Here is a 22,385-nt window from a genome sequence, read left to right as displayed (position 1 = left end):
ACGTCCACGACGCTGTCGGGCTGCGCCAGTAAAGTTTGGTTCGTTGGTGAAGGTGGTTGGTGTCGTCGTGGAGGGTAATGAAGGACCCGAGGCCAGGAGGTGATGAAGAAAAAAAGTCTATTTACACGTATTTACAAGAGACGACGAAACATAGCACAAGACAAGAAATAAAAGGCGCCGCAGTGCACAAAAGGGGGTATCGCGGCGCGATCCCTGATGGTGGCCAGAGGCCAAAAGTGGTGCCGAACCGCCGCACTGTTGGCGAGAAATTCGTGGGGCTCTGGCGCCCAGAAACCGCCACGGGAGCAAGTCTTGGTGCGACCACTCTGGGCCGCAGCTCCGAACGAACTCCTTGAAGCATGCGCGAGTAGGGCGCACGCAAAGCCGCCCCCTTACTGCAGCGCACATTCCAATTGGGGATTTGTCCTCTCCTCCCCGCCTGTCCGTCCCCGAAGGTCAGGAGGGTAGGAAAGCCTCCACCGACGCCGCGTAAAAAGCCGTCGGGGAGACCCAAACAAAGGGTTGCGACTCGCTGGCGTCGGCGGAGGCCGCCCCGACGTTCCGCCAACGGATGGGGGGGACGCAACTAAGCCGCAAGAAGGGCGGAGGGTCATTGCCCTGACAAGGTGCATCGGCGCTGGCATCATTACATGCTTTGTATAAAAAATTTTATAGTTAGAAAGCACGTTTTTTTAGCTTTATTTCAGTGTGCCTTCTGTATTCCTGCCCCAAACAGTTTTTGCAATAAAATATTTACTTAGAACAATCGTAAAATGCTTTTTTCTCTAAATTTTTGAAGCCCTCTAAGCAACCGAAGATAGTTAAGCAAAGCAGAAAACAATTGTATATATTCGGAATTTCTTCTAAACATTTTTTTAATGTTATAAAGAGCGTTTTTGCAATTTTATGCTAAAATTACCCGAAATGTCTAGTTTGACACTTTTTATTTTGTATTTCCTCTTGTTACAATTTCAAAAAAGTTATATCATTAAAAAGAGAATCTATTAAGGCACATTTTCGTGTCCTTTATGTATTTTTTCACCCAAGATGTTTTTCGTAAAAAATGCTTATCGGTAAAACCTTGAAACATTCGCCCGTACATCATATAATAACTCGCCACGTCAAGCTTTCCAACGCTCCGTTGATAAGCCCGTCGACGGCGTCAATGTTTGTGGTGGTTATGTAGGGGTTGTTTTAGACGATGAGAATCTCCATGGGTAACTTGGAGAATTCGGTGTGTGACATTTTAGCCACCTTGGGCATCGCCTTCTGCAGAGCGTCTTGTGTCGTGTACCCCCGGTACGTGTCTTGAGCTCGGAGGCGACGAACCACAACCTCTTCTTCTTCCTCTTCTCCTTGTTGGGTAGCAACGAACGCGTTGAACGTTTTGTCCTCTGCGGCCAATCTTTGGTTGGCCAATCTCTAGGGGGATCCTGCCACAATCATCATTAATGTGCCGTGCTCCTCTTGCTCGGGACAGGGCCCGAGCAAGAGGAGCTTCTCCCCTAAAAACATTACCGGAACCCACAAAAAGCGGCACTTTTCGCCCGGTACGCCCGGTACACAGACATTTGTAGAACAAAACACATACAGTAGCGGCTTCGCAAACGAAATATCAGTAATACCGAGTAAATTAGGGTATATCAGTGCAAAATAAATGCCTTGTAATGTTTTTAGATAATCTTCCAGTGCCTCTGATATCTCTTAAAAATCTGCTTTGCCATGCAAATGGCCTGATCATTGTGTTAATCACGTTAACTATCCCATTGGTCATTGTTGCGATTGCCCTATGCGGGACACGTGGCGTATATGGTATTCTCGGGAAAATCATTCGTCCCCGGACTACCAGCTCATCCTTAGGGTGAAAACACAAGGCGGACCAAATAGCTTTTTTGGAACGCGGTCCATATATAACCTGGCAGTACGTCAGAACTTCGCGTGGGTCACAGCCAGACCGTGCCACGTGCCGGTCCTCGCAATGCAACAATTCGAAGAGGATTTTGTAGCGTAAGCTACACTCGCCGAGGTTGAGCACTTTCACGTGGACATTGAAGGGCCGTGCTGCGCAAGGGCGAGGAGAATTGGATTGGATTAGATTAGATTAAATTGGTTTGCATTGTATTGGATTACAATCCAATCGGAGTACGGATGTGTAGAGAATTGGGTCTGGACATTCGCCGGTATGCGCATTCCAGAGTAGTGACGTCATAGCCGCGGCAGACGCACTGGCGCCGGCGCGTGCTCAGCTGTGCGCCTCCGTTGCGCAGTAGCCAAGTCTGACGCTGCGTCGGAGCCGCTTGATAGTCGTTTCACGTGCCTCCTGGAGAGCCGTGTTGCGCATGCGCGAGGAGCAGTGACTGGACTGGACTGGACTGGACTGGCCTGGACTAGACTGGATTGTAAATTGTTTCAGCAGCAGTAAGCGTGATAATAAGCTAATCCTAGACAACCAGAAAACCTAAGAATAACCAGCTGAACCTTAGCTCACGCTACGTATATCCTGGCATAGTCGAGCTAAGCGAGTGCTAATTTTTCAAAGAAGTCTATGTCTTTTGTTTTGCCGTCTGTTTTGTATAATTTTCTTTGTTAACGGCAGGTGGCCGCACCCAGGTGTCTTATTTGTGTTCGAAGCAAAGCGTGTGTACCCATTCCTTTCTTTGTATGCAGCAATTACTGTTATAGTTGACGGGGGGAATGTTTCGCCCGGTCATCGCTAGAGTGCAGTGTTGTTCTTAGATCGCCAGTGGTCGGGAGCTATTTCAATATTTGCTGAAAGAATAACGCCGAGAGATAAATGCTCGCAGGGTAAGCACCGTGGCAGTCTATTCGCCGACGGTCGTCTGGCCGTTGCAGTGTATTGACTGCTTCTGCGGCGCTTGTATTCTCTTTAAGTTTTTTCTTCTATAAACGCTTCAATAAGCGTTAATTCCTGCAAGGACGTCGCTTAGTTCTGCCCTGTGCGACAATAGTCACCGGAAATAAGTTGGGACCTTGAGGTCAGTAACCATTGTCGGCATGGCATTAGGCAACTTTCGATGTTATGTTGCAGCCAGGTTAAACACAAAGTGCTGTGGAGCCGCGTTTTTAACTTCACTAATAAAAGCCTTGTACCCGAACGAACGTTTTCGTTCCTACGAATTGTCTCAGCTTCCGAAGAAACTTTCCCTTAGAGGCTGCAGGCTCACTTTTCCGGCATATTTGTCGTTACCTTGGCCTGAATCAATTTTCAAACATGGAACAACCAGCCTGGCTGTCAGCCAAATTAACATTTTTGTAGTACTTTGACACGTCGGAACCTAGGCCAAAGCGTCGAGGTAGATGTCGTGAGCCGGAGAAAAACAGTGTTCCCGTATCTGTTCACTTTGCTGGAAATTTTCTCAAAAGGTGATAGTGTTCTGCACCCCAGCAACCTATAAGCTCTGTTCTGTTTCCCTCTCATGTCTCCGTCTCTTTTTCTCCCGTTTCGCTCCTCCCGCAATAAACACAATGGCGGTTTGCCCAAAGAAACAATAAAATGCTGCGTTCCGCTGTTTGCTCCATCTACTAGAACGATTTGTTACTCTTAACCTGGAACACTGGAGCAGTAGAACGATAATGCCGCGCCGCGAGCTCTTTTTTTATTTTGCGATGAAAACAGTTTTTCACAGCGTATTTTTTGTTATCGCGAAAATGAAGTAGCCTGTATGTTTAATTAAAAGCACAAGGCAGAGACCACTTATGTATTGATGTCTTGCCTCACATTTGCCTGTTTTCTTGTTGCTCAACAATATTGGCACGTACAAACGTTGCCACCAGGCTTTTAAAAGTTTTGAAATGGTTTGCCTAACTAGGCATAGAAGAATTTATTAGCTTTTGGCCGGGCAGCTCAATCAAGCCAGAGACTTGCAGATCAATTTTTCCGTCTCTACGTAGCCCAGGAAGACTATCTTATTAAAAAAACTGAGCAACAGCCACACCAAATTATTCCCTTGGACGTCGTACGGAAGATCTTAGGGGTGTTTAACGGCTGACGACTCTACCAGCGTCCAGTCTCATAATGAGGTGTGTGCTGGTTTTTTTTTCCGCAACAATTCCGATAAAGAGGCTTAAGGAGGCGACCGCGGGTAGCAGAAAATAGCCTTGTGCCTAACAACACCGTTAGGTGCACGCGCTACGATGTGGAATTTGGCCAAAAGCTATCAAAAACATAGCCCTCCCCTCTATCAACAGTGGAGCTACGCTATAACGCATAACGCATTGCACAACACCGCAGAAATTTTAAAAGTGGCTCATTATACCACAATTTCAGCATTCTTCCTGCACACACTTTTTACGCGCTTCAGCCATAAAATTTAGTGTAAAAAGGAGAATAAGGTGAGGGAACGACAATAAAATATCGTCTGGGCGCAGATTACAGTTGGTCTATCATACCCCCTCAAAGATATTTCTGGCGACTCCTGGTGTCTACCGGTGCAGTAGTTGTTAGCATTCGCCTGCCTACGCCCGCACGAAAAGCGCTCAGCTGAGAAGAAGGGGGGATGGGTCCACAGCCGCCGCTACCGCCTAGCCAATTAGGAACTCGTGGGATTGCTTGAACGGGGCCAGCCGTCATAGCGCAGACGTGGGTCAACCCGACACAAGTCGGACTAGCCCAGGACTGACCGGACATCCAACGCAACAAGCTTCCTGCCCGAGCAGAAAAAAAAGCAATCGCGGCACGCGAAAATTCAGGAGGTGTGCGTGGTACTCCCACGAAAGCGGGAAACAACGGAAAATGCACTAAACTAGTCAACATGCGTGACTTAACACTTTGCTGAGGTCAGTGGTCACCGCCCCCTTCCCCGAGCAAAGGAGGTTGCATCCCCACAAGGAACACCAATTATCTCTTTTTTTTTTGCCGTGCCTTAAATCATGAGTCAGTCTATGGCATACAGTGTTCTAGTTACCTAAAAATCTGATATAAACGTAACTGTTCGGCTTCAACTAAAGAAAACGCGTTTCGGCTGCAGGTCATCACCCCATCAACGTTAAGGATTATCGCTGCCTTTGCCGAAAAAGTTACGCACGTTACGTCATCGTTACTGCTTTTCTCAACATTTATAAGTGCCGATATGTAATCAAAGACGCTGTAAATAATTTCATTGCTCTAAATAAAGGGAACTCACGCAGGGGGAACAAATTTCGGTGCATAAATGGTTACCAAAAAAACGCAAAAATGAATTAAGGTATTTAACGACAGCTACGCTTGCAAGGTCACAAATAGGAGAGTAGTCTCACACTCATAGCTAAAAAATATGAGTTTATACGCAAATATTTTGCGGCTTTATTTCGTCCATGTACTCCGCCAGTTTTAGATGGGTATACAACCTTATCTGTAAAGAGAATAAATATGCCTATTTTGCTCGTCAGTGCCATTCTTACGCTTGCCGACTTCATTGTTGTGCCATTTTCCGACCATTGCTTGGCTTAGAGGGGAAGCCCGCATTCTGCTAACGTGCAGCTGAAAAAATAAAACGTCCCGCTCCTCGAGCGTACGTCGTCATTTGTTTATGAACACGTTTGCTCTGACCACACGACACCATAATAACGACACGAAATCCCCGCTCCTGTGAGAAGTGATTGCTTATAATAGGCCTATAAAAAAGTGTGTCCAAGTCAAAGTTGCGTCTTGCTGTGTAGCTTCTGTTTGGAACTCGAAGGCGAGTGCAAAGTGACACTCTTACTAAAAACCAATTGTTTGCAACCGTGTTATGTTCCCAATGCCTTATCGCACTTTAGCGGAGACATTACCCAAAGTCAAGTCAAGGATTTTTTGTAGGGATATTTTGAATGCCCACCTGTACCAAATGAACACAATACAGAATAAAGTTTCACCCGAAGAAATCGCAAGAAGAAAATCTGCAGAAATTGCCAAAATTGTCCACTAATGCTTGGCATTTTTATGAAATTCGTATATAGTGTAAGTTATTTACAGCCAAATATGGCTATGAGTAGCGAAGTACGTTGGATTATTTAATTTTTTGTAAGTTTTTGTTTCTTCTCGCAAATGCTGTACATTTATACTACTGTAGAGATGAAGTGCCTTTACTGCGCTAATTATGCTTTTTAAATTATGCTCTATTTAAAATATATTATAGCAGTAATTGATATTGGCAGTTTAATATCTTTGGTAGCGCACAAAAAAGCGGCAAATACAGAGATGCTTACGGGTGAGCCCTACTGTGATGTCATGGTTGCAACAGTAATGTCGCTAGCTAAATGACATCCAATTGCTTTTTAAGCAGTCTACCCTGTTTATGCGACGTTTCCTACTGCGTTGTTGAGGTAGAAACCATTTTATTGGTCGGCTTTTTTTTCCGGGGAGCTGAATTCCACGAAGTATATAATGGGGCCCGAGCCATTCCAATTCAATTTTTATACCAAAACGGCACCATCGTCGCCCAGATAAAGGGCCAAATGAGGGCTTATTGAAGATCGCCACCTCACACATAAGGCATGACACGGAAGTAAAAAATAAATACAAATGCATAGGTACGATTAGGATAAAAAATCATTGGATTGTGATACCTTATTCCTAATTGGTTACTTCTTTCCGCAAATATTATCCAGCTAAAATGTTAAGCTTAATATTAGGCTTACACCCCCGTCCCCTACGCACTAAACCGTTCAATTTTCTAAATTTTCAGTCATTGAGAAGGAAAAACAAGTGTTTTCCGAACACCCAAAATAAATAAAAAACGCTGTGACATGCAGCTTCCGACGGATGGAACGCAGCTACTGCTCCAAACCGGTCGGCCCTCGAGGAATTAAGCGAAGAAATTTATGAACAAGCACACAACAAACCCCCTTAACTTACAAAACAACAGTGTATAATAATAGAAGGAAAATACCAGAAAGTCATTTTCCTGCCAAGGTCATCGCGGTAGATGTTTTGGAAGACAGCCCGTAATGAACATTCTGCACCCTAAGGGTAACGAAGATCGCATAAGTATGCGCTGGCCACTTTTTGCCAGGAGAAAATCATATTCAGTGTGCCTTTGCATAAAATAGTATGCGGCAGACTGCTTTGTAGCGCAGAGGTATCCCCATAAATACACCCTATCTAGCGTATATGACAACATACTCAAATATAGAAATGAATTATCTATAGACCGACTAGTCCACGCGGTAGAAACCTTGTTATAAAACCAATTCTCGTCCGTGTTATGAGTACGTAGGACACACGATTAAAGGAAGAAAAGAGAACACAAAATAACAAGCATAAAATCATTATCTATGCACGTGAGCGATTCGACTATGGTTTATTGGTCTCAATGTACGGGAGGAGTATGTGCAATTGGTATTCATTTTTCGTAGCCGGCTTGATTTTCAAACGAAACACTCTGAGCAAGACGTTTATTGACTTCATAATAATGCGCCAGGCATGTCACTTAACTGTACCATCAATGAAGTGCCATCAACAAACCGCACAATCAGTGAAGCGCTAATCGGTGCGGTTCGTACAAGGAAATGAAGCAGTCCTGAATTTATAACACCTCCCACACGAACGAAGCCACACTTATATTAAATGTCAGATGGCTGTGGACTGTAGTTGATGTGCGGTCTTTTGCATTTACTCAAAGTATCTCCGATGAACACTCAATAGTAATTTAACTAGTTAATGAGGAGTAATGCGGCCGCCTTTTACTCCACCACATCTCTTGCCACATAATAATGCTTTCAGACGGGAACGGGATACCGAAAACATGCTGCATCATACAGTATAATGGTGACAAACTATTGACAAACAGTATAACGGCGACAAACTATTACACGTCACAGTTTATCACTGGACAAGGTAGATTTCCGTTTTATTTTCATAGGTTCGCCATGACAAATAATAACATATGTAAATGTAACCTGCCAGCAGACAGTTTTGACCACTATTTACAGGACTGCCCAATAACAAACAAACACAGAGAACAACTTCTTGATATCCATAGAAATTATCTCGTAATAAGAAAACCAGAGCTAATAAAACATACAAAAACATCAAAAATTTTAGAAGAAATGACAATACTAATTAACGCTAATATTCAACAATACTAACCCCTCAAATATATTGTCACAACTTCACTCACACGCAGAAACAAAGTCAGCGGCAAATAACGTGATAATAGCTTTTAGATCTTTTGTATTTATCATTTTTCTGTAGTTAGTCATTTTCTGCGTAATTATCTTGTTTAATTACCTTTTTACATTTTTTTATTTTAAATCCAAACATCCATTTTCAATGTATTTAATTTCCCCCCATATACCTCGGTTGAAGGGGAAGGGTTTCAGGTAATGAGCCCGTTTAATAAAGTATAACGGCGTCAAGCGATGTTTTCATAAGGCGGACAGAATAAAAAATTGTAACTCCTTCCCTCTGAAAACTCTCTTGCATGCCTAGCTTAACCTCATTGAATACAAAAATGACTATAACCGAAACGCACGGGGCACACACCTGAACGAAAAAACTTCTGCCAAAATCAAAAGTTCAAGGTCAACGCTAATACGTGAAACAATCGATCGGACAAAGCCAACTGTCATTTGGCAGAGCTTTACCCGAACGCAAATATTTGGTATACGTTATTGCATATCCTTTTGCTGCGATTTTCGGGTACGGGTAATTTCTTCAGTGTTGCCTGCTTTTCGTCGGAGTGATCCACGCTTGGCCTACCCATGCCGCGCTAAAAGGTTAACTGCCCGACGAGAGCGAGCGACTGCACTTGTCATGTCGCGTGAGGCAAGCGACGAAGCTGATTGGCTCCCACTGTGGCAGACTACAACTGGGAAGGTGGGCTGGAGCCCTCGGGAGCCAGAGAGGGCCAGAACAAAGCCCAAGTTGGTCACCGCCGCTCTCAGGAACATGCAGCCTTCCGTGCAAGACTGCAGGAGCCAACCAGAGCCTAAGGACACCCCCATTCTGGAACCGGGACGAAGCAATCATCTTCCTTAATCATTAGGAATTGGTCAGGATAGGTGACGACCGTTCTTTTCTTCCTGAGGGGTGTTTTTTCGCCCAGCCAGGATGAGTCGAGGCATGGTTTTTCACTTCCAGGGGCCGTCAAGCAATTCGAACAAACGCCATTGGAACTTAATAAATGCCGCATTTGCCGGCCCGCTCCCTGGGCTTGGTTTCGCAGATGGTAGATCTCTCTACCAACATACCTTCCTCTTGACCCCTTTTCTACCTTTCTCCTCCTTGTCTCCTATCTTTTCTTTACATTTCTATTTTTCTCTGCTTTCTGCTTCACCATCTCTTATTTCCCCTCTTACTGGCTATACTTCGGTGGTACCGGCTGGCACCCACGCCAATTTACTCAATGTGGCGTGATATCCCGGAACTTCTGCGGGCGCCTTGCCAGCTGCGAACAGCGAGTGAAAGCTGCCGGCAACAAGGGCAATGCCCGGGAGGTTTCAAGATATGGGTCAATCTATATGGTCCAACAAGGGTACATGTAACACTTTATCCCTAGCCAATCAGCTCGAGGGTATTATCATCATCGTTGTTATTAAACGCCGTGGATCCTGTAAGCTCCAACAGGGGCACAGTCTACACTTCATCCCTGGCGAGTCCCCCCGAGTTAGTTCATGCCAAACACCTTAAAGGCACGGTCATAATTATCGTCATCTTCACTAGAGCACGTGGATAAAGTTGGCTTTGCGGCAAGGCGATTCGGCGTACGCCACCACGGAGCGCGCAAGTCATCCAATTCAAGCTTTTCTTGAAACCTTGCGTAGATTCTTCTGTTGAGACACATTCCCTTGCTCTCCATTCTTCTTGCGCCGCATTACTGAGAAGAGGACTAACGCTCCTAAAGGGGTCATTTAGACAAAATGATAGTTTGTTACATTCCAAAGATTGCCAATTTACAATATTACTGAAAACTTCACTCAAATAATATATATAATTAGGAAAAAAGAGAATGGTCATGCTACCTACTGGCCGATTTCCCTCACTAGAACCTAAGACGTATTATGGACAGCTGCGCGATTGGCTGAGGCCGGCAAAAGCAAACGCAAATCGAATAGAGAATATAAGCTTGCAGTACGAGATATTTGCGTTTTAGTTTAGTGCACTTCTTTATGTAGCCAGGATGGTGGGGGTGAGTAGTAAAAGTTACGAAAGAACACTTAAACATTGAAGGAGTTAGTGCGGACCTTTTCCGGCTGATACGGCCGTACACAGCCGTAGGACGCGTAGGTCCTATCTGACGCAACACTGACCAACTGACATAAGGGGCAGGCTACTTTCGTGACCATGTTTCTCGAGGCATAGCTTATGTTTGACGAAACAATCAGTATCAACCCTAACAAAAATGCGGCAAGTATAGAAGCCCTGCCAGAAGCAATGTGCGAACATTGGCACTTCAGCGTTATTGCACGCCATCGGTGAAAGTGGGCGATAAACAAGACAACAACACGCCCGTCTGTGAGATGATAGCAGTCCTGGTCAGCAGAATACCTTTGGTTTGAAGGCCCTGTTTTGGATACTTAATCATCGACGTCGTGAAACCCACGATTAATGGGGGAATTAAAATCCTAGAAAGAATTGAAATTAAAATTTTAGCCTAAAATATTTAATATCTCAGTGATTAGATCATCGTTTGATGCCGAAGAAGTGCTGAGGGCACTATAAAACATGAAATCTTGCGAATAAAACGAACTTATTTTGTCTACATGGCCCCTTCATGCCGTCACAGTGTTGCATCCTTTTGCAAACAGCCCACTTCTGCTCTGAAGATCGCGCGCCGGTGCTCTGGCGGGTACAGCACAGCGCTCGCCACCCAACTTAACCTTCGCTTATTACGGGAAATGTATTGAGCTGGTTAACGAAAAGAAGTCATGGCACCAGCTTGCTCCTAAAGGGGCATGAGCTGTCAGATACGGCAACGTTAAGCCAACTGGCGATTTGTTGTCCAACGGTACCTTGCAACAAATGTATAGTTGCAGATTCTTATTGCGAGATTCGCTATCAAGAATTGTGTGTGGCACTCGCTTAGACCTAAAAATCGGAATCCCATTGTCATCACCGTGATCTTCGCAGTAATATAGATGCCTTAGTTAACCGTGTTGATCGAAAATTCAGCGTCAGTCAGACACAAAGACCAAAATAACTTCCAATTCAGCTGGCACCTAAAACTGCTCAAGGGTGTCAATTGGAATTAGAAAAAGAAGACTAGACGCGAAGCAGGAGTTTTACGGATAATTTGCGGGTAATAAAGAGGTATTGGCGAAATGGTAAGCACGGCAGCCAGACTCACCGAAAATAACGAAACTGAGCGATGCTTTTAATAATGTTCCTTCACGCTCAGTAGAAATTGTCCTGCGCTCCACCATTAGCGTTTCGTCTTTTTTCAGCAGCATAGAAACAATGATACCAGAGGCCAGCAGAAAAACTACTATTTAATGTGATGATGGTTGCTATCTAATGGCGCAAGGCCAACTCCAGAAGCAAGCAGGAAGGTTACTATGTATTATGATGATTATGGTTGGTGGTCAATGGCGCAACGCCAACTAAGGCAAGGGGCATCAAGAAAGTTATTTCATGACAGTGCTGTAAACATATATCCGATCTGTCAGTAAAAATAAAAGTGGAATGACGCAAGGGGCAATGAGACAGTAAAAATAAAAGGTAAATGAAACAACGCGCAATGAATGTGGTTGGTGTGAAGGGCCTGGTTGTCAACATGCATGTTAAGGAAATCAGGTGTGAATTTGACGTCGCTACAAAACTGAAAAGCGCGCCTATGAGAAGTCGTGGGTTCGTCAAACACGAAGAACGCTGGGTGCACTGGAATATGTTTTCTGTAGAGTGCCTTATATAGAAATCTAATGCGGATTACGGATAGAGGTTCTCCGTACTTGGTGCACAAATATCTTGTGCACAAATGGTGCACAAAAAGCAGGTGCGAGTGCATTACATGTGTGTGACCTATCTATAACCTTGCTAATGCAGCTCGTGCGTGTCAAATGTGCGAGTCAGTTGTGTGTCGTCCAAAGGGTAGTTTTACTATGTGTGGTTTGGTGAATGTTTGCTGAGTACAGTCTTCCTCCTATGTTTACCGCAGGTTTTGACTGATGCTTGAGGTCGGTGTATGGTACTGGTGGTATGTAGACTGTGTTCGTGCGTGAGCAACAGTGGTTATTGGATTGCCAGCAATCCCTGGGGGGCCTGGAACCCAGTATATACATAGCTTGCATATGACGTTAGCACAACCCTTTCTTGAGGCTCACTTCCATCTTTTTTAGTGCTCTGAAAGATAAGAGTACTACATAAGTGTGCAGCCTTTCGCCGTACTCGTGGGTCACAAACATGGCAGCTACGCTGACTTCTGTGAAGTCATCTATATTACCACGTTTGAGGCACACGCGTACATAATAGCCTTAAATACAACAGTGATTAGATAATTTTTAGCCCCTTTCTTTGTGACAGTGTGGGTAAAACACTATGATAGTCGATGTACACAATGGACTTTGGAATTTGATGCTGGACAATGTGATTTAAAACAATCAGGATACCGTACGCTTCTGCCGTGAAGACATTATAATGGACGTTCTGCGTGTTACGGACATAAAAGTTTGGTCCGTGCGCAGCACACGACACATCGATAGCAGTCTTTGAGGCGTGGCTGTAAAATCCCGCACACCGGTACTCCTCCTGCCGAATCCATAATTGCGGCAGAATCGCAATTTTTGGTGTCCATTTAGTGTCTCATGTAATGACGGTTCTGCGGAGTAGCACCTAATTCTAGTTAAAAATTTTCATTTATTATTATAAATGACCTCCGCATACTTCAGTTTGAACACTTTATAGAGTGTGATAACTTTGATTGGATATAGTGAAATCATAAAACTCTCATGGTTAGAAAGATTTTGAGACAAACAGAGAAATGGGGTATTCCGCTGCCATTAAAATTTTGCTTGATCCGTGATAATATTGAGAGTGGTAGGTGCCGCTTGAAAAGAATCCTCGGTCATCCCCACTAACGCGAACCCTGGGCTAGGGCGAAGCATTCAGTATGTTAATGTATTCAAAGATGTCTCTCCCTTTGCCAAACGGCGCGCGCAGACTGGGCGCCGGATAAGTGCTGGTGGGAAGTGCAATCGCGCACTTGTTCATGCAGTGGCACCCTCTTTTGCGTTGAAACGGATGTAAGCCATTAAATTAGAGACATACTGGCCACAATTTGTCGTGTCAGACGCCACAGCATGTGTTCTAGCGCGAGGCGATGAAAAGCGAGTGTCCCGGTGTGTTCTTTTAGTACGCGTTTGTACCCATGGAGATGAAAAGTGTTAGCGCGAGGCGTTGGAAAGCGAGTGTCCCGGTGCTTTCTTTTAGTACGCGTTACGTTTAGGCGCGAGGCATTGGAAAACGATGGTCCTGGTGTTTCAGTACCGTGACTACATGAGACGAGGTACAAAAGATGCCGACAAGCCAAGCCCCTAAAGTGCTTCGCCCCTAATATGTGGAATATCACGCCAGAAAAATCTACAAGATTTTGAAGGCGGAGAAGCGGAGACAATTACGGAGGTACAGGGACTGGCTGTGGGTTTTATCCCACGAATGTGTGGAATAACAGAGCCGCACGAGCCTTCTACGACCACACAGGAAGGTTGCTGATTACGTCTGTGAGTTCCTGTGGCAACGTGCAAGACTTGGCCTGCCAAAAAGAAAACGGTGCAACAATTAGCCCAGCAGTGTTACCTTGCTGGGAAACGCCAGCCTTCCAGACGACAGCTACTTCAAAGAGGTCCAAAGTGCAGATTCGAGCCTGCTCTGAAGACGTACGCGCTTCTTGTCATGGTATGGCCCGTGGGCCAGTGTGCGGAAGACCAAGAACGCGAAAGGCCCACCAGGGATGCTGTCGACGCCTTACTTCGCACCGAGAGTACGAAGCCTGTGGCGAAACCTCCTTTTAAGAAGGTGAGTAGCACTCTTCGGCAAGACGACCTTTCCATTGTACAAGCGGGGAATAAAGGCAGTTTTGTGATCCGTCCAGACGGCGACTTTCGAGCTACAGGCGCTATTCAAAAGAATTTCAAGGCAGTGGTACTTGATTAGAAGAGACGGATATCCAAGGTGCTGAAATTACTTGCGGACCTAAATTTCAATTTGGCTTAATAAAGGCTACAAGTAAGGTAGCAGCGGGGCTTTTAGAATTGTTTGTCACCGGCCGAACGCATCTGCCTGATTGTCCTTTCAGCGCTACTGTTTCGGAAAAAAGCCCCTTGCAGTCTTAATTGGGGCACCACCTGCAGCGTCACCGGCAACAGCTGTGCCTGGATGATCCCCTTCTCGTCCAAAGCTCTACCGAGGTCATCCAGAAGTTAGAAAAAGGTAGGTGGAGTGGGGTGTGTGCCTTTTCACTCGACGTTGAGGGTCATTACTACATTACGTCTCACTCACGACAACTTTTCAGTGTCCTTCAGCAAAAACATGAGGAATATGGTGAAATAAGGTTTAGTGGCGTGTCCTCCGGCAACAAAATTGAGGTAAATGGTGAAATAAGGTTTAGTTTCTGCCCGAATCGCCCCAGCTGTGGCCAAATAAAGTTGGTCCATCTGTCCGTCTGTCAGTGGCGTGACGGGAGTAGTCAGCGACAATTTCCTGGAACTTTACACTTTAACCTGCATCAGACGGTGGTTAATTTTGAGGACAAATAGTATGCTCAACGTAGTTCACTTCGCATTGGTTCTTCCCTTTTTTCCCATCTTGTCCGACGTGTTTTAAGTGCCCTTGGGAAGCGTGGGAGCTTGTCTCTAGATAATTCGCTTGACCTTACCATTGGTAGGTATGTCGAAAACTATCTTGTGGTGGTGAATCTGGGAACAGGGCAGCGTGATTGGATGGTAAAAAAATTGGTTAACACCTTTAGTCAGGTGACAAAAGCTCTCAAATGTACGTGTGAGTTGCCAAGTAATAGTAAATCCGCTTATAGTAAATCCAAATAAGTAAATCCAAGTATAGTAAATCCAAGTAAGTACAAATCTGCTTCCTAGATTTGTAGCTTTCGCTCACAGGTGGCACACATGATTGAATGCAGTACAGTCCGAGGACACAAAAAAAGCTTCTTCCTTTCAATAGTGCGCACTCAAAACTAGTAAAAAGAGGTGTGTCGATGACGTGTACTCATTGAGCCTTGAAAAAAATCGTACATTCACAAAGTGCAGGATAGTTTCCATGACCAGATTTCGAGGCTAAGCCAGGCGTGGTTTCCTTCTTTTTGGACTTCGAGCGTCTATGAAGCTCTTCTCCAGAAGACGAGGCAAAACAATAGCCCTGCCGAGAAAGAAAGGCCGATAAGGAAAACGGTGCCCGTCATGCCGTATCTATACAGTGTCCCATAATGTAAGAAAATGGACGAAAGGTACGGTGTAGATAGCGCTTTCAGTGCCCCGGAAAAGCTAATAAAAGTGAGCTGCACAAGTCCGCTTTGGACCAGACGCTGCCGTACGCGGTGCGTACTAAGAAATGATCAATCAATCAATCAATCAATCAATCAATCAATCAATCAATCAATCAATCAATCAATCAATCAATCAATCAATGATCGAGTAAATAATCATTCAGTAATTATTATTAATAATTAGTCAATCTTTCAAAGATTCATTAACAACTTTCTTGCACGGAATGCTTTCATAGTGTAAACCACAAACAATGTGCGCGTGCACTCTGAAGCCAGTCGAAGTCTTACAGATCCACAAAATAAGGCGCAACCCCGTCAAGGTATTTGTAAGCTTTATATCCTGGAATGTATGCTGCTTCACCGTAATATTGTGTGGGTAGAGCAGCCATGGCGTTTGTCAATTGTTGTTCGTGGATCAATGTTTCTGTCTGTATTTTTATCTTTGGATGTTGCTGCAGAAACAATTTTAAGCAACTATCCCTTAAACAACGATGTTCATATAGGACCCCCCAATTTGTAAAAATACGATTCGCACAGGGCATATAAGCACTTTTAAGACTATTGCAATCGCGGGATCATGTTTGTGGGGACCAGGGTTCCGGCCGCAAGGCTAGCTCGGCTGAACTCCGCTACGGACCGCCGACCGGCGTAGCGGCAGAGAGCAGCAAGGAACACACAAACACAGCGGAACGGCCAAACACTCGTTTATTGGCGTGCCACCAAATAACGTAGCCGACTCTCGCTCGTCCCGACCCAGCCGTCCGGCGAGGATCAGGAGGCAGGCGCAAGGGGGTAGACAAAGGAAGGTGGGGGAAGCCGGATCTCCGGTACTCACGTCTCTCCTCGTTGCCCGCTGGGACCCAAGAGGCCCTTCCTCCGTCCCGCGCACCGAGACCGGCCCCCCGGGGCCCCGAAGAGCCGGTCACGTGACGAGCGACGGCCACGCCACCGCCGCCGGTGGCGGGAGCGCCGCTCCGCCAAGGAGAGAGAAGGAGCCTTCCCCCCTCGCATCGGCGGCGGGCGGCGAGGAATGGGGAACGCGCCAGAACTCTGGGTTTCCCACATCCCTCCCCCCTTTGACCGAAGCCCCTCGGACTCGAGGGTTCTGGCCGGCAGTGGTCTCACCGCTTGTTGCGCTGCATCGTCCACTCCTCGGGGTTCAAACAGTCCAAAGCCGCACTTGCGCAACTGCGCTTCAGTTCACATTGCACCGCACGTCGCCGCCACATAGTTCGCCACAATCCGCCGGTTGACCCGCTTTCGTCCGTCTGCACTCAAAGCCGGCCGCGTGCGCTGTCCGCCGGCCCATGGTCCGCAGGCCCCGCCGGTGAAGTAGGCTGGGCCGTTTGAAGACAGGGCCCGGGCAGCAGGCTGCTCCTAGGCGGTCACCCGCCGCAGCGGTTCGCCCCGCGCCAACGGTGCGTTTGCTTGCCGCACCGCCGGCGGCTTCCACTGCTTGCGGGTCAGAGGTGACGATCCCAGCCGACTGGACCCGGGCAGGAGGCCGCGTTGTGGTGCTGCCTCCCAGGTGGCTGGCTAGCCAAGCGCCGGCGATGGCTGCGGCTCGGCACACCTCCGGCGGGCGCCTCCGCCAACAGGGGCGGGGCGCGATCAGCTGACCGCAGGAGCCGGCCCGCCGCGCAGCTGGCTCGCTGTACGGGCGGCAGGGTGCTGTTTCGGCGTAAACAGCCGCTCGGCTCTTGTTCCCCCCAGGGTAGCGGCTGGCTGGCTCGCGGCAGGCCTGGCGTGCTGGCGTCGTGGACCCTGGGCGTGTGGGCTTGAACCCTCAGGAGATGGGGGCCCACCCGGTCAGCAGACTCGCCGATTGCGGGTGTTGTAGCGGTGCGTCGGGAGTCTTCCCTCCGCGCCTCCCTCGAGCTGGCGGTCTCGCGCGCCCGAGGTTGGAGCGTCGGCAGTATCTTCCCTCCGAAAGTACTGCTTCAGCTCGCCCACGTGAATGGGGCCGCTGATTCGACCCGAAATCGTGTCTCTCAGCTTGTAATTTAGCCGCGAGAACTTCTCGGCGACCACGAACGGTCCGACCCATCGGGGTGCGAGACCGGCCGCGAACCCCGCGCTAGCGTCGCTTAGCGCGTGGTTCCGTTTCAAGACAGTGTCGCCCACCTGGTACGCCACGTCTCGATGAGCTCGGTCATACGCCGCCTTCTGGTCGGCCCTGGCCTTACCGCGACTGCGGTTTGCCTCCTTGATGGCGTCCGCCAACCGCTCGCGCAAGCGCCGTGCGTAAGCCGCGTCTGCTGCTTTCGCGGGGACTCCGTTCGGCCGTCGGGCCAGAACCGTATCCGTAGGCGTGTTCAGCTCTCTGCCGAACATCAGGAACGCTGGCGTGAAACCCGTACAGCGATTCACGCTTGTGCGCAGAGCGAAGGAGATTGAGCTCAAGTGCTCGTCCCAGTCTTTTTGCCGTCTGGCATATGCTCCGAGCAGTGGCTTCACGTCACGATTGCGGCGCTCCGTCACGTTCGACTGGGGATGATAGCACGATGTTGTTTGCTGCCTGACACCCATGGCCGCACACGCTTCACGAAACAGTCTTGATGTGAAATACGTGGCGTTGTCGGTAATCAGCCGCTCCGGGAATCCGTAGCGACAGAACACTTCGGACAGCTTTTGCAGGATCTCCTGTGCTGTCGCTTTGCGCAGCGGATAGAGTTCAGCGATCCCACTGAAGTGGCATGTCACCACGAGTACAAACTTGTACCTTCTCTTGCTGCGCGGCAGCGGGCCCATCAGATCGCACGCCAGGATCTCCCAAGGCTTTGTGCTCACTATAGCCTGTAGCAAGCCCGGCGCCTTACCGCCTCGCGGTTTGCGCTCTTGGCAGACGTGGCATGTGCGTACGTAACCACGTACTTGTGCCTTCATGCCGGGCCAGGTAGCATACCGACAAAGCTTCCGCCATGTCTTTGGCGCGCTACCGTGACCGTCTGCGTCGTGGTAGTGCTGCAAAACAGCACACCTGAGCTTGCGCGGGATCACGGCCTTAAAACACTCGTCTGAGTCGTTTTTGCCGGGCACGTACTTCAGCAGAGCCCCGTCGGCGTCAAGCAGGTAACTCTCCAGCTCACTCGCAGCAATACCAGCTGCATTAGAGCTCGCGCCAGCTGCAATACCAGCAGCTTCCCGGCGCTCGTCATTCTCCGGTGTTCGATTTGCCTGAGGGTCCGTCTCTTCACTAAGACTGGCAATCACCTCCCGACAAAACAAGTCCTCCTGCTGAGCCTCGAGTAGCTCCTCCCGACTGAACGCAACCTCGAGAGGAAGTCTTCCCCCGACGAGGTGCACGTGCGCTGAGCGTTCGATGCACGGGGAGTCCCGCGCATCGCGCTCCTCCCGCGCCGAGAGAGTTTGCCGGTTCTCCGCATCCTCCTCGGCTTCTCCGGGCGGTTGGGTGTCGTTTACCGGCGCCCGTGACAGCGCGTCGGCAACCACGTTCGAGGCGCCTTTGCGATAGCGTACTTCGTACTCGAAGCGTTGCAATGTCAGGGCCCATCGCGCGAGCCTCCCGCAGGGCTCGTGGAGGCGGGAAAGCCATGTCAGGGCCATGTGATCGGTCTCGATCGTGAATTTGACCCCCTCTACGTACATCTCAAACTTGCGAAGTGCGTAGATTATGGCCAGACACTCCTTCTCGGTGACCGAGTAGTTTCGCTCTGCTGGTGTCAGCGCACGGCTCGCAAAAGCCACGGGTCGCAGTTGTTCTCCGTCCGCCTGGAGGAGAACTGCCCCTACGCCGATGTCACTCGCATCCGTCTGGATAACGAACGGCCTGTTCAGATCCGGCAGTTTCAGCGATGCAGTGTCTGCGACAGCTTCCGCCAGCTGGCGTAGGCTGCGTTCCTGCTCCTCTCCCCACTCCCAAGGGGCGGATTTCCTCAACAGTCTTGTCAAGGGTGCTTGCAGGCGCACGCAAGCGGGGATAAACTGGCGGTAGTAGCCGATCATCCCTAGGAAGCGCCGGACTCCGGCGACATCCTTCGGCGTGGGAAACTCCAAGATCGCCCGAAGTTTCTCGGGATCGGGGGACGCCTGTCCGCGTTCGATCCGATAGCCGAGCAGGCTCACCTGAGCGCTGCATATTTGCGCCTTGGCAGGATTGATGGTGATGCCAGCCGCCCGGAGTTTTCCTAGGACGTCTTTCAGGTGGCAGAGGTGCTCTTCGAAGGTTCGGGAGTAGACGACGATGTCGTCTAAATAGGCGAGGGCGTGCTGCCACTTTGCCTCGCCGAGCACCCGGTCGATCAAGCGTTGGAATGTGCTGGAACTCCCGCACAAACCGAAGGGCATGCGCACGAACTCGTACAGCCCCCGATGGCAAGTGAACGCAGTCTTGCATTCATCGCCGGGACGCATCTCGACCTGTAGGTACCCCTTGCTGGCGTCCAGTATAGAGAAATACTTCGCGCCACCAAGATTCGCGACGATCTCGCGTACGCTCGGGAAGGGGTACGCAGCCTTTTTCGTGACCGCATTCAGCCGCCGGTAGTCCACGCATAAACGCCAACTACCGCCTTTCTTTCGAACGAGCACCACTGGGAACCCCCAAGGACTCGTCGAGCGGCGGATAATGCCTGCTTTCAGCAGTTCCTCCAGCGCCTCATCAGTTGCCTGCCGTTTGGCGGGGCTGACGGGACGGGGGTTGCATTTCCATGGTTGAGCATCGCGGGTGTCTATGCAGTGCTGCACCAACTTGCTGCAGCCTGCTTGCTCAGTGAATATCTCGCCGAAGTCGCCTAACAACGACAAGACGCGGTCACGCTGCGCCGCTGTCAGCTCGCTAGCGTCTGCTAGGAGCACGCGCAATTTCTCGTCCCGGCCACGGGATGGAGAGCGTGCGGCGCAGGAGAAATCAGCCGCGGCGGCAACAACGACCGGGCTCCGGGGTTGCTGCGCGCGCCGGCTACCGGCTGCGCCAGAAACGACTGCTTCTCTCGGCGCGGGGGAGTGGGACGTTTCGGCCGCCTGCATGCTCAGCGGTCTCGCTGCAAACGGCGGCTCGGCGAACGATTTGAGCGGCGAAAGCGGGTTCCCCCGATTGCCTCCGTTGCCCGTGTCGACGACAGGCCCAGTCTTGGGCATGAAGTCTCTCCCCATCTGCTCGCATAGCGGCCTCGCTGCGAGCGGCGGCTCGGCGAACGGTTTGAGCGGCGAAAACGGGTTCTCCCGATAGCCTCCGTTGCCGATGTCGACGACAAGTCCAGTCTTGGACATGAAGTCTCTTCCCAAAATGACTGGGACCGTGAGTCCGGGCAAGTGAACGAAACGCATTCGCCGCACACGCTGGCCCCAGCGCACGACGAGGCGTACGTCACCGCCTGATGTTGCATCACCACACGCCAGCTGAAGCGGCAACTTCCGCGCGCGCAGCCGAATGGCTTTGCGCTCGACATGGGAAACGGCCTCGTCCCCTATTAATGAAGTGCTTGCCCCGGTGTCCAGCAGTGCCTTAAACTCTCGCCCCGCGACGGCGAGGTCGAGAAAGGGCGCCGGCACATTTGTCGGGACTCCGACTCTGTACGCGGCGGGAGCGGTGGCGATGCTTGCCTCTCGGGCGCTTCGATCCGCCGCCGGTGGGCTCACCGACGGCTGAGCCCGTTTCCCTGCTCGACTGGGCAGAATCGCGCAATGTGACCGACCTGGCGACATTTGTAGCAGCGGACGGGGCTCCGTGCTGCGTGACGCGATGATTGAGGCTGCTCGGGCGCTCCGCGACCGGCTGGCCGCATACGGTTCTCCGGGAGCGAGTTGTGAGCGGGTGCAGGCAACTGCGGCAGCGCCGATCCCGTGTAGGGACGCCCGCCTGGGCGCGCGTTCGCCGGCCGATCGTCCAACCGGTTTGCTCTGTGCTCTGCGCGCGGGGCTGGCAGGGAATCCGGCCGTATCGCCTCCGCGCAGCGCAACCCATACGAGTAGGGGTACAGGGCTCTGGCCCCAAGATCGAGCGTCTCTCGCTGGCTGGGTATCAACGTAGAGCCGGGCTCGGCCCGTCCGCTGCCCGTAACGCCGCGCCAAGCACAGCTTGGTTCCAGTGTTTCCACCGGAGGCGGCGGTGGCCGATACGCGCGTGCAGCCGCGACTGCTGCTTGCACGCGGCGAGCTTCCGCCGCCAGCTCGTTGAGGTCCCTACAACTGCAGTTCCTCAAGTACAAGGCAAAGGTGGGGTGGCATTGCCTGACGACTCGATCGACCCGCTCCGGGCTCGGGGCATTTGGGTCGGCGTACTCGTAAAGTTCTTGCATCGCACGAACGTACTCGACGAGCGATTCATCCGGGGCTTGGGTGCGCATTTCCAACTCCCTACGCATTCTTGCTGGGTAGTCGATGGGCAGGAATTCTTCCCTGAACATCGTTCGAAAGTCGTCCATCATGCGCGCCGTATGGCCTATCATCCGATACCACTGGGCGGCCTGGTCGACTAGGGCTGCGAGCAGGACTCAGCGCAGCACCGCGCTCTCGCTGATGCCGGTCGCCTGCTCGTAACGGCTCAAAGCCAGCAGGAAAGCGTTGGCGCTCGACTGATCGCCGTAACCGCTGTACGTCGGCACCGGTAGCTGCACCCTGGGCTCGGGTGAGCGCGCCGCCTGCAACGCCTGCTGCATAGCGCTTGCGAGAGCGTTCGCGATGGAAGCTGCGTCGGCAGACATTCCTCCGCTTACGGGCGTCTGCGAGCCGACTGGCACGAGAGGCGCGCTGTTTGGGGCTTCCGCGTCTGCGTAGGCCCGGCACCTGGAGTATGAACGCGCGGCGTCGCCTGACGAAGAGCGCTCGTGGAATCCGGAGCCTTCCGGGAATCCCGTTGGTGCGCAAGCCGCGGCTGCGGTTGCGTAACGGCCGTGGAGAATGGGGATCCGAGCCGCGTCGGCGGCTGCGGAGGACGCTGTTGATGCAGGGCATCGCGGGGGCTCCCGGGCATGACCACAAAGGTCGGCCAACAGCATCAAATCCGCCAAC

Source organism: Haemaphysalis longicornis, unplaced genomic scaffold, assembly GCF_048455015.1.
Source record: "Haemaphysalis longicornis isolate Haplotype H1 unplaced genomic scaffold, Haemaphysalis longicornis Haplotype H1 scaffold_2, whole genome shotgun sequence".
In the NCBI taxonomy this organism is placed as follows: Eukaryota; Metazoa; Arthropoda; class Arachnida; order Ixodida; family Ixodidae; genus Haemaphysalis; species Haemaphysalis longicornis.
The sequence above is the reverse complement of the archived record's forward strand: the minus strand, read 5'-3'. Positions refer to the sequence as shown.